This window comes from Meriones unguiculatus, chromosome 3, assembly GCF_030254825.1.
Source record: "Meriones unguiculatus strain TT.TT164.6M chromosome 3, Bangor_MerUng_6.1, whole genome shotgun sequence".
NCBI lineage: Eukaryota > Metazoa > Chordata > Mammalia > Rodentia > Muridae > Meriones > Meriones unguiculatus.
Genome location: NC_083351.1, coordinates 176,271,690 through 176,284,628, shown reverse-complemented (window position 1 = coordinate 176,284,628; position 12,939 = coordinate 176,271,690). Strand labels below are relative to the sequence as shown.

The 12,939-nt window shown below is 44.5% G+C and overlaps 1 protein-coding gene and 1 non-coding gene across 2 annotated transcripts in view; both read left to right on the top strand.

Annotated features, from left to right (window-relative positions):
• The first annotated feature begins 10,277 nt into the window (after window positions 1-10,277).
• Window positions 10,278-12,939, top strand: part of LOC110554676 (ATP-binding cassette sub-family G member 3-like) — a 43,422-nt gene continuing 40,760 nt past the window's right edge. The window contains 1 exon segment of the mRNA XM_060378762.1: window positions 10,278-10,454. The gene's annotated coding sequence lies outside the window, so the exon portion shown is untranslated.
• On the top strand, window positions 12,150-12,255 carry LOC132653255 (U6 spliceosomal RNA). The gene has a single exon (XR_009591037.1). It is a non-coding gene; the product is annotated as a U6 spliceosomal RNA (small nuclear RNA).

Here is a 12,939-nt window from a genome sequence, read left to right as displayed (position 1 = left end):
AACATTTACATTTAAAAAGAGTGACAATAAGTTAAAGTTCATGATAGCATTATGAAATTTCTGCTTCTAGAAATGGCAAAAGCTACTAGAAAGCAGCTAAGACAGACTTGAGCAGCAGGAAGCATAACCTTTGCATCCTAATGCTGCTTTTTTGTGGCCTTGGCTTTTTAAAAAGTAATTTAAATAATGCATTTTATGTAGACCAATATATCAAAATATTATTTCCACAGGCAGTCAGGATAATTGGTGCAAGACAGCTTTACATTATATTTATTTATTTGAAAAGCAACAGGGCAACTGTATTTAAAGTGCGATGATAGTACAGAGCATAAAAGAACACATGGGCAGGGGAGGAAGACAGCTCAGAGATGGCCCAATGGTCAAGGACGCCCACTGCTATTCCAGAGCTTAATTCACCCATCCCATGGGGAGGTTCACAACCATCTGTAACTCCAGGATCTGACTTCTTTTCTGATTCCTGTCATATATCATATATCCCACATACATAGACTTAGAATTAAATTTTTAAAGGAATGTACTGTCAAGATGGGCAATGATGCATATAAATGAAGATGCCCAAGTACCCTTATTAGAACATATATGAATACAATTTATTTGGACTAGATCCACCCCCAGCTCCTCCAAGACTCCCTTAGATTCCCTTCCAACTTCATGTGTTTTTCTCCTCCTCCTTCTCTGCTTCCTCTGTCTTCTTGTAACTCTCTGAATCCAGATAGTGCTGGATGGTGTCCATGGATATAGGAACCATCTACCAAGCCATGGAGAGTGGATTATAGGCCACATCCCTGTGGAAAACACATTCACGCTCCCGGGGGCAGCTGTCAACTGCCAATAGTCCCTCAGCTAGGGCTGGGGTCCCATGAGCTCATTGCCTCTCCATGCTGGAGTGTTGACTGTCTGATAGTGTGTGTATCCTGCAACCATAACTACTGTCATAGCCCATCACATCCAGAGGATAGTATTTTGTAATAGAATAGTTTTGTTTTAAAAATACTTGAATTTCTTTATTTCAAAATTAAGGTGTGGACACTCCCATGATTTCTGAAATCTTAGAGAAACTTACTATCTCCCTCTTTTGCCATGTAAGATATCATGTTAGGAAGAATGAATTGGCCAGGCATGGTGGTGCATGCCTGTAATCCTAGCACTCTGAAGACAGAGGAATACTGATCTCTGTGAATTTGAGGCCAGCCTGGTCTACAGAGTGAGTTCCAGGATATCCAGAGCTAAAATAGAGAAAGCCTGTCCTGAAAACAAAAACAACAACAAAAGAATTCTGTGAAGGAAAGACCTTGATGCTGTTTAATTTCGGTATTTTCTTCTCTGAGGCAGCCAGAAATGTGCCTTTTCAGAACAAGAATCCTCAGTGGGAAAATGGGGTTGCAGACACAGAAACATTCAGAAATACAAAAACGGGTTGACGAAGTTTGTCAGCTGTGGCCCTGACACTTAATACATAAAATTAAACACCAGACCTTGTGAATTTTGGGGATTTCAGTTTGGTACCTGAAAATGGTTTCAGAAGAGTGGAACGACTAGAGCTGAGATGCCAGTGTGCTGGGTTGGCCAATCACATGGACATTGACTGACGTCACTGTAAATGACAATAATAGTAGTATGGGAAGAAAGAGGGGGCAAGTCTAAAGTCAATCACTGATGAGGCATGACAGAGTGGTGGCCTTGCGGGGGATGACACGGTGAAGGGGCATGGGTATCTACAATGACTGAGACACTGAAGGGAGGAGAGCAGAGCGACTCGGGGAGTGAGAGAGAACAGAGGGCTCTGAAAACTCCTGTTTAGTTCCTTAGAAGGAAGGGAGGCAGAATTTCCTGGGTTTGTTTTAGGTAATTTTCAGAAGGCAAAACCATCAAAGGACCAAGAAGGGTCTACTGTGCCCAGGTCTACAAGAAAGATGTGTGCTGGGGACGGGTATTTTCCAAAGGCACAGAAGGGTCCTGTCAAAGACCTACCCTGACTTCAGACATGTCAGCCCTTGAAGACGGGGGAGGGGGCCACACCGAGAACCTCAGTGCATACACCAAGACGTCACAGGTTCTCACAATGACACCCTCTGCATCTCAGTCACTTACACACACATCTTTACAGTGAAGCTGTCCTGCCCTGCTGGGGTGGTGAGCAGAGACCATCTCCACCTGGGCGCTCAGCAGCACTCTCTGAGAACAGAGCTGGCAGGTAGCGAAGCATGTCTCCCTCTATTCTGTTTCTATTCAGTGAACACTCAGTCCAACTAGACATGTTGGCCACCCCAAGAAATAAGTGCACTTATTGGGGATTCCCTGCCTGGTCAGCCATCGTTGTGATCATGGGACATATGCATACGAATGGAGTCATGCCACATGGGATAACACTGCCTCCTCAAGACTCACAGACAGTCCAACAAAGGAGTTTTATACTAGCTCTGGCTTAACAGCTTCACAGGGAATAAAGCTGATTGCCACAGGGGATTCAACAATGTGTCTGCAGTGGATTTGAACTCTTGGTAGCTGTGGATGTAGCAGAGATCAGAAGAGTGATGCCATCATAGGTCTCTGAAGCAGGAGGTGTGGGTCTGTGAGTGAATTCTTGTCTGCAGATGATGGAAGTCACAGCAGAGGCGGAGTCAGGCCCCAGTGCCCTGGCTTGCAGCCACAGGACAGGAATGTTGGCTGCAGTGAGGCAGAAGCCTTAGGCTCAGGGATCCTCTGTCCCAGGCTTAGTCTGTACCCAGTCATTCTTTTTTATTTTCCTGAAAAATATTAGGTGCATTCATTCATTTCTATGAATGGGTGTGTGCACAAATGTCTCCGTGTGTGTGTGTGTATGTGTGTGTGTGTGTGTGCATGTGTGTGTGTGTGTGTGTGGCAGTCAAAGGACAGCTTCAGGATCAGCTGAGCCCAGTTTGTCTGTGAACATAGGAAGAGAGACCACTCAGGGAAGTGTGTGCAGGACCGAGCTCTCTGTGGAGAGTTGTCAAAATCTCCTAGCTGCTCTGGGCACCACGGCGGGCAGTGCAGGCTGCTGCCCTCTACTTCCGTGTGTAGTGCAGGATTGGTCAGCCTGGGCTTTCGGTTCTTTAGATGGAGCTGCTGCTACTACACCGAGGGCTATGTGCAGCTCCAGCCTGCCTGCTGTCAGGGAGCTCTGAGGAGGACCATGGTGCTTTCCTCCCCTGGCTGCTTATGTTGCTCCATGAGAGTAAATCATTCTTACCAATAAGGACCGGGGCGTTCTCAAGCCATTCAAAAGAACACACGACTTTAATTATATTTCAAACCATGGAGTTTCTTCTAATAATTGAGCCAAAGCATGAGCTCCACACTCCAGGGACAGCCAAGTCAACCCATGTCTAACAATGGGTGTTAGCCTGGTGTTCCCATAGTTGCCTTCAACATCTTATGTACAGACACAACAGCTGTGATGGGAACGTGCTTTCTCCATTTGTCTTACTTATACGCTACTAAGGGCCTTGAACGCCTGAGTCTATGTTCATTTTCTCGCCATGGATACTCCAGATTTTCCATTTTTATCTTCAGTCAGTTCTTCTAACTTCCTTCCTTCCTTCCTTCCTTCCTTCCTTCCTTCCTTCCTTCCTTCCTTCCTTCTTTCTTCCTTTTACTTAATTTTTTTTTTTTCTGAGACAGTGTCTCTCTATGTAGCCCTGCCTGCTGGAACTCACCCTGTAGACCAGGTTGACCTCAAACTTAGAGATCCACCTGCCTCTGCCTCCTGAGTGCTGGCCATTCTGCTGAAGTTCACTGCGAACTCTCACAGTCTGCACTGGGTCTGCATCTGATTTTTTTTTCCCTAGACATTTCATTTACTATTTTGGCATTTGGAGGAATTGGAATTCATGAATCTACAGTGTCTTGTTCTTACTTAACCATGGTGAATGCAGATGTATCAGTCTCTATGTACTTATCTTCTGATAGAGGGATTATATTTCTCTTCTCTGATGATGCTCCAAACTCTAGTTCCACTTTGACTACTACATGGAGAATGGACTGGAAATGGCTGAAGGTGACTTCGGACTATGACATCATATCTCTCTCCTGTAGAGTTTCTTAACATAAGCAGGCTATTTCTAGAAATATTTTTAAGTTTAGATGCCATTTCTTTGTCTTTGAAATCAAGGAGGGGAACCAGAACTCTTTATTTTATTTTTATTTTTTGATGTTTTTGGTGTATTCGAGACAGGCTTTCTCTGTGTAGCTTTGGCTGTCCTGCACTCACTTTGTAGACCACACTGGCCTCAAACTCACATAGATCTACCTGCCTCTGACTCCCAGAATGCTGGGATTACAGACATACTCCAGAACTTTTTAATTTGTTTCTTTTATCCTTCCTTCCAAATTTTACACACTGTTACTTTTCAGTCACTTAGTATAAATGTTTTCCAGCTTGAAAACCAACTCCTCAGTCCATTCCAGACTGCCTGAAATGGCCCTGCCAGTCAGCAGATTCAGATGGAAACTGAAAGCAGGTAAGAGCTACTTACAATAGAGACAATATCCAGGAACTCAGCTGCCTTTCTATTCTTGAGAAACATAAAAATAAAAAAGCCCAATTTAAAGACTCTATACCCAAAAATTGATGGTGGAGAAATTTCTTACAATTAAAACAACATACCTAACGTACTTTGGAAATATCAGAGTACAGTCCTATCTGTCATGAGGCATCTGAATTTCATGGACCTGAAACATATCATAGCAAGTGGAGTGGCTGTCTGGTTTGGAACTTCACCAGGACCCCAGAACTGTCAACTGAATAGTTGAATTAAACTGCATATGCCTGCATGAAGATAACATCTCTGCCATCTTCAGCCATAGGGTTTCCAAAACAGAATTTCTGTGTGCTACTTGGAGATCTGCTGGTTTTGGTGTTCAAGTCTGCCTTTAAGTGTTTTCTTCTTATCTGGATACTGAGTTTGTTTTTCCAACAATATCCTAATGTTCATACCAAGAACACGAGCATCTGTCAGCAAGCCTGTGCTAGGCTGAGCATTGGTCTCCTGTTCCTGGGGTGTTTTTTGCTTAGCTTTAGAATTTAGAGAATCCCGTTGGGTTCATTTTGGGTTTCATAGGCAAGTTCTCTGTGCACAAGAGAGTTGGGAGAAGGGAGTTCCCAGGACTGTTTAGCATTTATCAGAAACAAACCCAGCTAGATAAGGGGACAACGAATTAGCATTCTTGCCAAGTCCTCCTCAAAGCAACTTATCTTCACTTTCTAAAATACCGTGGTGCAGTTCATTATTGCTGCAAAGTTAAATCCAGATGAGTTAAAGAATATGCATGAGGTAGAAGAGGTAATATGCCAAGCTGAATGGTCCAGGCTTAGATAGAGCCAGTGTAGTATTCTAGCAGGTCTTCACAGAAGAACTATCAGCAAGTTTTCTCAAGAGACCCTTTAAAATAGAAAGGGAAGGAATAGTTTCAGATTCATCTTATAGAGCTAGTATTACCCTGATAACAAGAACAGACAAAGAGACAAAAATATAAAACCAATTGGTGATCAAAGACACAAACATTTTTAGTAAAATACTTGAAAATTAATTTTAAGAACACATGAAATCAGTTGTTCATTGTGATTGAATTGTGACTGAATCTCTTCATTCTAGAAAGTCAGAGATGGCTCATTATATACAAATCAATAAACATAGTACATCACATAAATAAGCTCAAGGACAAAAATTACATGATCGTTTCAATAGATGTAGGAAAGGACCTTGACAAAACCCAACACCCTTTCATGAAAACAACCCTGAGGAGACTGTGAATGGAGGAAATGTCTCTCAGCATGATCCAGCCTGGATGACCTGTAGCCAACAGCATGACACCTGGAGAAGCTCAAGGCATTTCTGCTAAGATGGGGATAAGGCCAGGCAGTCTGCACTCTCTACTCCTACTCAGTACAGCGCTTGAAGTCTTAGCTAAAGCAGTGAGACAAGAGAAAGGAACAGACACAGATGGGAAGGGGAGAAGTCAGAATCTCCTTGTTTGCAGAGAGCATGAGTCCACACATGACAGACCTGAACACTCAGCAGAAATTCTAAGTGATAATAAACACTGTTGGAACAATGTTAGGATACAGAATTAACACACAAAAATCAGTAGCCTTCCCATAGCCCACAAGTGCACTGAGAAAGAAATCAAGGAAACAATTTTATTCTCAGCAGTCTCAAAATAACAAAATACCTTGGAAAAAACCTAACCAAGGAAATAAATGATCTCCATCATAAAGACTCCAAAACACTGATGAAAGGAATTGTGGCAGATCCCAGAAGAAGGAAGACCTCTCACACAGAATGTTTCGAAAATTTGCTGTTGTGAAAATGGCTTTTCTACAAAAAAAGGAAGAAAAAATAGAAAAAATTCTATAGGTTCAATAAAATCTCTACTATAACTCCCCAATTCTTCACAGAGATAGAAAGGTGTCTTAAAATTATAAAAAAAACTCCTGGAAATCGAAAGCAATCCTGAACAACAATACTAATGCTAGAGATATCACCATGCTTGATTTCAAGTTATACAACAGAGCCATAGAATGAGGAAACAGTTCAGCGCTGGCACAGTTGGGGATACATAAGTCAATGGAATAGAATTAGAGAGCAAGATAGACTCACTTATGTGGTACTAGTATTGTTATCTCCCTGAGCAACTTCCATGTTGATTCCTGAGGCACCTGTACTGGCTCACACTTCCACGAACAGTGGGAAAGCTTCCACTTTCCCCCACATCCTCGCCATCATTTGTTGTCATCGCTTTCTCAATGCTGCCCATTTTCACTGGAGTAAAATGGACCCCAAAATAGCTTAAGTTACAAGTCCCCGATGGCTAAGGGGTTGAGAAGTTTTTGAAGCCATTGTGCTCCCCGGTGTGTGCATGCGCGCATGTTCTGTTGAGAGTTCCCCGGCCTGTTCTTTATCACTTGCTCTTGCGGTTTACGCCTTTCTGTGTGTATTGTAGCTCTTACTCCCCTGTCAAGTGTGTAGCTTCTAAGGAAGTTTCCTCCTCCACATAGGGACCCTGTGTTCTACTTGCACATCTGTGTTGGTTGCTGCCCTGGTCACAATAGAGAGGACGTGGAAACAGTCTAGATGTCCAGGGCTCAGGTGGCACTGGTGATGAATGTAGTGGAAATGTGGAACTGTAATAAATCCATGCCAGGAAGACACGGACCACCATGCTAATTTAGCCACGTAAGCATTCAAAAGTCCTTGGATTTTGGCCATTGACCAAGAGTGGACTCAGGCCCCAAAGACTCTTGGTGCTGAAGGTCAGAGGTACAGCCTTGTTTAAAGGAAAAAACTACAACTTCATTGATGCTGGATGAAGGGCAGACTAACCTGCGTCATTTGCTTTGGTTTGACAAGACACAGTGGTTATCTGCAAATGACAATTAATTTTGACTTCCACCTTCCTAGGTTATGTAGTTTAAGATCATGTGTCAGTAGGATAATCCAGACGTGGGAAGACAAACTTTCTCTTTCAAATGTGGATCCTACCTTAAATTTTTAGATGTGTGTGTTTGGCTTGGATGCCTGTGGAAGCCAGGAAGCATGAAAAGGGCCATTGCTGGGGAGGGACAGTAAAATACAGACTATAGGAAAATAGAGAGGGACACTGGCATTTAAGGGTTACATGGGGGAAGGGGAGGGAAAAGGAGGAGAGGGGTAGAGGAAAGATCACCTGAAACTAAATCTGTAAGAAAAAAAAAAACCTGCTTGAAAATCTACAATTTTTTACTCCAATTTAACAAAAATAATTTAAAAAGCAAGTGTGACAGGCTGTTCCCTGTATGACTGGAATTAATACTGCTCCCAGAGACAGAGATTCTTAAACAAATATCCTGACAGAGACTTGGGCTACCTCCTTAACAGTTGTTGGTACAAGAGGCTCAAAGTGATATAGAAGGGTAAGACAGGCCTCACAGACCCACTCAGGTTTAGAGTCAGGAAAGGTTAGGATTAGGGGTGAAGAGAATTTGCTAGAAAGTTCATCACATAGCTATCAGACTCCTTGGATTTGGGGGTGTAACTCAATGCTGTATTTTGGGAATCCTTGAACCCCTAGTTAGGTGTCCAGCACTCTGACATAGAATTAACAAATGAAATAGAAGCAGATGAAAGCAAGTGCGTGCAGTAAGAACATGGTAACCTTTAAGAAGGATGGAGCTGGAAGGACACTGTGGTCCTCTGCCTTTTCCTTTGTGTTGCTCCCCTTTCTCCTTCCCTTCTCTCCTCCATCCCTGTCCTTCTGCATCTCTCTCTTCTCTCTTCTCATTCCCCCTGCCCCACCCCAGGTAGAGCTCAGAACCAGTCTCACTTTGAAGCCCAGGCTGGCTAGCAACTCCCTGTGTGGCACAGGCTGTCCTTCACCTTGGAAACCTTGGTCCTTAGGCTACAGTGAGTCCTGAGATTGTATGTGTGTACTGCACCAGCCTTTGAGGTACTCTAAATATTCTGTAAAGAAACAAATAAACAACAAAACAATAAAAACACCTGGGCTTCAGGAATCCAAAGAAGTCACACTGTAAAAGTACATTGAGCTGTCTAGTTAGATCTTCAGCACATTTTGTGTGTGTGCAGTGGAGGAGGACACTGCTGTTACCCTCTCACTGAACCTGAGGAAGGAACTGAGTGTAGGACCAAAGGAAAAGAACACCCTGACCCTGACCTGCCCCCAAGCCCAAGAAAGAGAACCCCACCAATCCTGAGTTTGGCACAGAAACCCACCAGTGGCTGAGCACGAAAACCTACCAATCCCCAAGCTTAGCTCAGGGACTGAAATCCCAGTAATGCTCACCCTGAAACCTCTACCCTGCTCCTCCCCACCCCAGGAAATCCTACAGAAACTATGCTTTCTGCTCAGCTCCCTGCTGCCTCTCCCTTAAGCAGACTCAGCCACTCTCCTGTGTTTTCCCTTGGGTGAATCTCCTGTGTGAGGTCTGTTGTGTCCTGTGATGTTGTGATACCCCTTGGCTCTAGACTGTGCAGGATAAGGACACATCTATTAGCAGAGCCAGGAGACCTGTTGGAGCAGAGCTTTGGTCTAGGAAGCCATCCCTTGCTGGACAGAGCTGGAGCACTTCTGTAGGAGAAGCCTTTGTCTTCAGAGAGGCAGAACTTGGGCACTTTCAACTAGAATGGCTGCCCCAGGACCCTCCTGAATCCCCTTTGGATTATTGAACTTTTGGGTGCTGGAGATCTGAACTTGGGTCCTCATGGTAAGATAGCCAGGCCACTGGCCCAGCTTGTACTGTCTTTGTAGGTATCTTGTACTCCAATAGACATTAACTTCAACCAAAACTTGTAACATTTTTATTCTTTGAGAAATAAGAGAATTTCAGACATGATGGACTTTAATTATGTCCACTGTCAGGCGCCCTCCACTCCACCTTCTGATAAATTCCCCTCAGTTCCCCTCCCAACTGCAACTTCTCCCTCTTGGTGTTTCCCCTCCTTCTCTCCTTCCCTTTCTTCCTTTCTCCCTCCCTCCTTCCCCTCTCCCCACCTCCCTGGACATTCCTCTCCTTCCCCTTCTTCTGCAGCCCACTGGGTCCAGCCAGTGCTGCCCATCATGTATTCCCGGGTGAAAACACCCCCTGCACAGTCAGCACACCAAGGACCACCCTGCTGAAGGAAACTGACCTTCCCTGCCTGGCATCCTCAGCTAGGTGTGTGTGGTGGGGGCAGGGCAGGAGGGAGGACTATGTGCCCCTCCCTAATCCACCCTAGAATGCTGACAGCTTTTTCAGCAGTGAAGCTCACTCTTCAGCCTTTTACTTCTGGGACGACGCCTCCTGGGCTCTGTGCACCATCTGAGGCAGGTTAACAGGGGAGGCTGGATCACCCCACCTTCTTCTTGTCTTCTTGTTCTCTTAGAGGCAGAGCCCCTGGCACTCAGATCTGTCTCAGAGGCTCTGCAATAGGGATTACCATCATGAACAATGAATTACTTCTCAGCTGGTCTCTTCTGATATAAAAAGAAGCTTTCAGTTAAATTGAATTAACAACCTAGGTGCTCAGCAAAACACATCTTCTGCCATGTTCGTTCCTTTCTGTGTTAAGCAAACATTCACCACCTGTTTATCTTTCCTCATCTGGTGCGGGGGGGAAACACCACCACAGAAACCGTTACTTTAGTTTATATCTCTTCCCAGATGCTGGCTTCTCAGAGTCCAGCACTGATATGGCCCTGACCTAGGATGCAGTGCCTTCTGCCCAACTCTCTGGAAGCTTATCAGTCTCCACCAGGTGCCCTCTGCCCCAGGGTGTGGCTCCTGCCTCTGCTCCCTCCACTTTTCCTGTCCAGGTCTTATGGAGAAGGAGAGGGCTGCAGAGGCTCCAGGACTGGGCCAGGCAGAAGCCGAGTCTCAGGTGCCTTTGGGAGTCTAGAGCAGCAGCTCTCGTCCTAGGCTCCTGCATCTGACAGAGGTGAGTGTGGGCAGCAGGAGCTGAAGGGGGGGGGGGCAGGAAATCCCAGTCAGCTTCATTTGCAAGTGTGAAATGCAAACTGACTGTTCAAGGCATGCAAGCCTTGGAGGGTCCCCTGTTCAGGGCTGTTTGAGGATGTACAACTTCTGATCTCCAAATGTGTGAATCAACACAGCTGATGTTGGACTGGTTAAAGTTTATCAAGCAGGAACTACCATGAGCACAGAAGAACTCTGTTAACAGTGGGACTTAAGGGAGCTGAACAACTTGTTATTTTTCTTTATCCCATGATATAAAACTTGCCCAGCAACCTCTAGTTCCATGTACAGATACACACTAACATATTACAGTTGTTACTCAGATAGTGCTTCCAGAAAAGGTTTGAACAGACAGAAAAATTAAAGGCCAAAATAACCAGATTGTAAACCTTTTAGTGGATTGTGTGTCTGTAATGCCAGCTTCTTGTGTAATACTAGACCTGTAATCGCTGTGCACACTTCTGGGCATATTCAGAGGTGTGCAAGCATATTTCCATCACCTACTCTGCTTACTTAAACCCAGAGATGCTTTCCCACAGCTTCTCTTGGACTTTTCTGTGTGGGGGAGGGACAGAATGGCACACTGGGTGTGGAAGGAGAGCTTAGGGTAACCTTTAAAGTTGGTTCTTTTCTTCCAATGTGGTGGGGCAGTCTCTCCCGTAGTTTCTGCCATGCTGGGTACTAGCTGGCCCACCAGCTTCCTGCTGAGTCCTGTGTTGGGATTGCAAAGGCTTGCCTCAGTGTTCCCCTTTCTGTGCAGTTCTTGGGCTAGAACTCAGATCATCAGTCGTGTGCAGCCAGCACTGTTACCTGCAGAGACATCCTGCAGGACCCTGGATAGATTTCAGAGCCTTTTTTTGGGTGTGTTGTTCAGAGGATCAAATCCAGAGCCTGGCAAATGTTAGGCAAGTGCTCTGCCGGCCCTGTGGGATTATAATGTGGAAGCATTTCCTCTACAAATAGGGTAATTTGACTTCCTCCTTTCCTGTTTATAGCTTTTTTTATTTTTCCTGTCTCTTGTCTTATTTCTCTGAGGACTCAAGCCCTGCATTAAATACCAGGTGAGAGAATGGCCACTCTCAGCTCAGTCCTGCTGTTAGAGGGACTAATTTTCCTTATTTCCCTTTTAGCACAATGCTGCTGATAGGATTATCACAGGAGCTTGTATAATGTGCAGGTGTGAGCTCTCTGTTTCTGGTTTGTTCACGGATTTAATCAAGAATGGGTTAGTTTGTCAAAGGCTTCCTCCATCTATCGAGGTTGATACTGTCATTCTATCATGTGATGTGCTGAACTTCTTTTACTAATTTGCACATGTTGTAGCATAACTTATTGTTCAATCGCCATGTGTGTCTGTAGTTTCTCTTGCTGTTGGCTTTTAAACTTAAATTCCATTATGCTCTGTTAGGATGCAAGAAATTACCTTTTTGATTTGTTAAAACATGCTTTACATTTTAAGATGTGATCTGTTTTGTCAAAGACCTGCTAGCACCTGAGGAGAATGTGACTTCTACACTTCTACACTTACTGTATAGAGTATTCTGTAGGCGTCTTTTGAGTCCATATGGTCTATGGCACAGTAAACTTACCTCTGAGGTTTCCTGATGGGGCGGTCTGGGTGGTCTGTTGATGTGAGCAGGTACCGAAGTCAACCACTGTGCCAGTTTGTCACCACATAAACTAAAACTGTAACAATCCAGAGAAGATTAGGGTGGCCCCTGTGCAAGGATGACACACAAATTCGTGAAGTGTTCTGTATTTTGTAACACAATTGATGTGATGGGGGAAGGGTGTGCCTTAGGAAAGCAGGAGGGAAGTAAATACAGAAGGAGAGAAGTGGGCAAAATAGCAATATGGATGAATGAAAGCCACAAGGAAGCATACTATTAACTATTCCCCTAAATTAATAGAATCTATAGAGCACACAAAGGCAGATGCACATACACATTTTAATGAACCTTTCTCATGTAGGCTGATGGAGCTCCCTCCAAGATCCAAAGACCACCTACGAAAAACAAAACAAGCAGCAGATATGAGAAACCCTGGTTTGAGCTGTAGGCCATGGCTGTCTAAGAAACTCCTAGAACATGCAGCCTATTGCTACTGTGCTTGGTTATCCACCAAGCTATAGACACCATGCATTTCAGAAACAGGGCCCAGAGGCTCCTGAGCTGGAATTGACTTGAATGCCCATTCCTTGAGGATTAGCTTTTCTGGTACTAGGAGGCACCACACAACACTCCAAAGGAGAGAGGCAACCAACAGTTCCACCGAGCTATGGCACTCATGAACCATATCAATGAGTAATGATAACCTGTAGGGTGGTCCTGTGCACGCATTAATGGCAAACAAACCTTGGCAGCAACCAACAACTCTCTAATTGGGCTTTAGTCCTGCTCAACAATGGGCATAGCATGGCCGGTCTTGGAAACCCAGATAACTAACCA